The sequence below is a fragment of the Mus pahari genome, unplaced genomic scaffold, assembly GCF_900095145.1.
Source record: "Mus pahari unplaced genomic scaffold, PAHARI_EIJ_v1.1 scaffold_9517_1, whole genome shotgun sequence".
In the NCBI taxonomy this organism is placed as follows: domain Eukaryota; kingdom Metazoa; phylum Chordata; class Mammalia; order Rodentia; family Muridae; genus Mus; species Mus pahari.
Window position 1 is genome coordinate 30750 of NW_018393599.1, and position 4813 is coordinate 35562.

At 40.7% G+C, this 4813-nt stretch overlaps 1 pseudogene; it reads left to right on the top strand.

Moving 5' to 3' along the window:
- The first annotated feature begins 2255 nt into the window (after positions 1-2255).
- On the top strand, positions 2256-3137 carry LOC110315627 (annotated as a pseudogene).
- The last annotated feature ends 1676 nt before the right edge of the window (positions 3138-4813 follow it).

A 4813-nucleotide genomic window follows, 5' to 3' on the forward strand; every position in this document is an offset into this window, starting at 1 on the left:
AAGCTGTTATTCAGCTCCTGCTACAGGATTACCAGGCGCTGCCCACAAAGAAATCACTGTCCATAGAAGAACCTGATTCAGACGATTGCCATACAAACTCCAATGGTGAAGACCAGATATACCCTGAAAATTGACGACACTCCTAAACAGCAGGAAGTAGCTTAAGAGACACGGCGCCCCTATTCTCTCTTCACCATTGGTTTCCCCTCTCTTTTTCTCCCCTTCCTTTTATAATAACAAGAAGGGAGGAATGTTAGCACCAGGATACTCCAAGCCCCACCTAACCATGCAACCCTTGACCGGCATTGCCAAGACAATGACCTTCTATTCCAAAATCCACTTGGCTCAGTTCCCGCCCTCACTGGTGTGACATCATTTTCTATGTAAACTAGGAAGCCATCTTCTCCTCACTCTTTTTGCCCTCTTCTCTTCCCCTTCTTCTCTCCCCGCTCTTTCTCTCTCTCTCCTCTTCTCTACCCTTCTACCCGCTCCCCTCCCATTCCCACATAATAAACCTCTCCCACGTGGAACACCTTGGCCTGGTTTGCTGCCTGGTTTATCCGCTCAAAATATAAAACTTTGTATTACTGATACTTTGTCTGAATGCGGGAATAATGAAAAGAAGGGATTAAGTTCTTGGTGATGTCTATAAGAGATCCATGGATTCAGGAAAGGATTGAGCTGAAACCATAGACCATGACAAAATATGGTTCATGAATATTAATTTCAAACTAGCAGTAATAGCTAAATGTTGGGAACAGAGATAACGTCAATCAAATTAGAAATGACTGTGGTCTTTCTATGTTATATAATAGGATTTAACAGTAGCATAAAACAAATATGACTATCTATGATAACATGATAAACACCAAATCCAGTCACAAAGTAACACCCATTTTGTACCACTTACGGGAAAAGTTCAGAATAAGAAAACAAGGGTGTTAAGTGGCTTAGAGGTAACATTCTATGTGTTCCAACAAGCCAGGTTTCACACCCACCCCACCCAACCCCACCCCATCCCCAACACACACTTATCTACTTCAATAAGCATATCAAAAGAGCCTAATTAATTGTGAAATGCAGAAGAAGATTCAATGTGATCATTTCAGGAAGAGAGACAAAAGGAACCTACCACCCCTTCCCAACTCCAGCTTTGGGATTCTAACAAGACATATGGATAGCTCTGCCATCCAGGAATGGCATGGGATCTTGCCTACCATTGTCTTAGCTCCTAGACTCTAGAAATATCTCCCCTATCTTTAAATGGTCCTCCCAGAAACAAATTCCTCTTCTGGGTGCACCTAGAGAGCAAACATTTCTTCTCCCAGCAAAAGGTCGTTGGGAAAATTATTTCAATAGTCTGACAGCCAAAGAGGGAAACACTATCTCCTTATCTCTTCACTCTTGCCAGGCTGACTGGTTACAGGAAGCAGATTCACCGTAAGGTAGTGGTGGATCCAATGGAAAGGCTAAAAGAACAGGGCTTCTATCTAGGATACAATCTGTTCCAACTATAATTGCAATGTGTGTAATTCTGAGATTATACTATTGACCTCTGAGCCATTTACTTAAAATCATTAAATAATATGGTAAATGATTGATGTTGTTAATATTCATATTATAGAACAATAAACTAATATCTTAAAAAACGTAATTCTTCAGTTATGGCTTTATTTCAGGTTCTTTATCAAGGAACCTACATTAGGAAAAGACAGAGACTGAGAATAACAGAAAGAAACAGAGAGACAGAGAGACAGAAAAAGAGGGAGAGATCTTACTTTCCATTGTTATTAAGTACATGACACATCCAAGGTCACCGAGAATCATGGGTCATTGGCAACATTCACATCTGGTTTTGATACTTGCGACCCAGGGGCTATGACTATTCCATGTCCATTTTCTGTTGTTGTTGTTGTTATTGTTGTTGTTGTTGTTTGATTGGTTGGGTTTGGTGGGGGTGGGTTTGTTTGGTGTTTTGTTTTTTTTTTTCTTTTTGGTTTTTCGAGACAGAGTTTCTCTGTGNAGCCTGGCTGTCCTGGAACTCACTCTGTAGACCAGGCTGGCCTCAAACTCAGAAATCCACCATCCTCTGCCTCCCAAGTACTGAGATTAAAGGCATGTGCCACCACTGCCCGGCACCCATGTCCATTTTTTGAAAGGTACAAGTTGTACTTTAACTAATTGAATATTAATCTTTCTATTTCTTCAAGACCTGAGAGATCATCCTTTGAGAGGAAGCTCTGAAATTAACCAAGATGCCTCTGAAAATGACAGCAGCCCTGCTCCTGATGCAGCTGAGCATCTTCTTTGGATCTGGGACTGGTGGGAAGGTGCTGGTGTGGCCAGCGGAGTTCAGCCATTGGCTCAACTTAAAGATAATCCTACATGAGCTTCTGAAGAAGGGTCATGAGGTGGTTGTACTGAGGTCTTCAGCATCTGTATCTTATGGGATTGACAATGCATCTGCTATTGAGTTTGAGACATAATACCCTGCATCATATTCCAGGGCTGATACAGAGGATCTTTTCATGGACTCCAACACTAAGAACATTTACGAGCTGCCAAAGCAGTCACTTTGGGGATTTTTTTTAAAGATTTATTTTATGTACATGAGTACACTGTAGCTGTACAGATGATTGTGAGCCACCATGTGGTTGCTGGGATTTGAACTCAGGACCTTCAGAAGAGCAGTACAGTGCTCTTAACCGCTGAGCCATCTCTCCAGCTCCATGGGGATATTTTTTAATGTTGCAAGAAATGGCTTGGGTAGATTCAGAAATTTTTTGAGAGTCTCTGTAAAGATGTAGTTTTCAACAAAGAACTCATGACAAAGCTACAAAATCAAGGTTTGATGCGATCCTGGAAGATCCTTTCATACCCTGTGGTGACCTGCTGGCCGAGATCCTCAAGATCCCCCTTGTGTACAGTCTCCACTTCTTTCCTGGCTCCACTTATGAGAAGTACAGTGGGGGACTCCCACTGCCTCCTTCCTATGTGCCTGCTGCCATCTCACAACTGAGCGACAGGATGACTTTCATGGAGAGGCTGACAAATGTCATCTATGTGCTGTGTTTTGACTTTTTGGTTCCAAACGTTTAATGAGAAGAAGTGGAATCAGCTTTACACTGAAGCATTAGGTAAGTGCCCTGTTTTGTTGGGATTGTTTCATTCTCAGTTTGCTGTTGTTGAAGCTGACCTTGACAGAACAGAATTGACAGCAGAGGATTTGTCTCTCCTAAGTAAAATGGTGGTAACCCTGTGAAATTACCTGCCAAATTCAAAGCATTGCAGCAAAGCTTATGTCGCAACGTCAGCTGCAAAACCTTATCTATGATTGTACCAGACACTTCCAAAAGGCACAAGTGATGAGGATAGCCCTGGGGCTAATTATATTTGATGTTAATTTGGTTCTCCTGTGAGTGGCCGGTGAACAAGTCTCCTGTGAACAAGGAATGAGTCAGCACTCAGGTGATTTCCTGTAAACCAGCTTCCCACCTTAATTTGTAAAATAAAGGAGAGCTGATGATTGGGCAGATAAAAAAAAGGTGGAAAAAAGAAAAAGACAATAAAAAAAAAAAGAAAGAAAGAAAAAAAAAGGTGGAGCAGGAGGTGGGGAGAGAAAAGAAGGAGAAAATGGGAGAGAGATGGGAGAGGTTGCAGAAGAGGAGGAAGAAGAAAAGCATAGCAGAAGCACATGGCCTGGAGAAACTGCAAGTTCTAAGGGATCTCATAGATGTGGAAGATGGTAGTGTAGATTGTCCTAATCTAGGTGCACAGCATGTATTCATATTAACTGAGTTGTGTTTTCATTTCGAGGGCTTATTTGGGTTGGAGAGATTTACTGAAACACACATGCCCACAAAACAAAGAAATAATTTATGCACAAAACATTTCCCCTCATGTTTTCCAACAGCAGTCTTACCTGGCTGGTGTCATCATCATCACCATCACCATCATCACCATTACCATCACCATTATTTTTACTGCCATTGCTATTATTGTCACACGTAGGCACATGAATACTAGTGTCATGTGTAGGAGGATGGTGCTCTGTGTTGCATATGTGGAAGTAAGACCTAAGAGTTGTTACTTCCACCTCTGTGTTAAGCTTTGTATGAGGATTGAACTCAATTCATTAAGCTTGCATGGTAAACACCTTTACCTTCTAATCCATTGCACAAGCCCCTAAAACAGTGGCTTTAAACAAACTCAAAGTGACCATGAGGTGTGTACAAAGCATTGAGGACTTTTTATATAAATTTATTTTCTCATTTATGATTTGAAAGATCTTCCACTTAAACATATTAAATTTCCCCACATCTGTGAATATGCTATCTCTGCTCTATACATAGAAAATGTGTGAACACAAAACATGGTAGAATCTAGTTGATTTATTGGAGTCGGTTGAAATTGTGTTTCAAACATAGAATCTTGGGGTTGGGGATTTACCTCAGTGGTAGAGCACTTGCCTAGCTAGCGCAAGGCCCTGGGTTCGGTCCTCAGCTCTGGAAAAAATAAATAAATAAATAAATAAATAACAAACATAGAATCTTGAAGTGTAGACATATTGGATATTACTTAGTGTTTTAAAATATACTTAATGAACCCACATGTCTCTAGCCATATTTTAAGGCATGTATACTTATTCTCAGTAAACACATTTATATATAATAATATTACACATTCAGTCATGAATCAAAAGCGATATCAAAGAACTCAGATCTCAATGCAGATGCCTGCTGTGTGAAACTGAACTTGACCCGATGACAGCACATTTCCCATACCTATGTACATACACATCCATACATACACA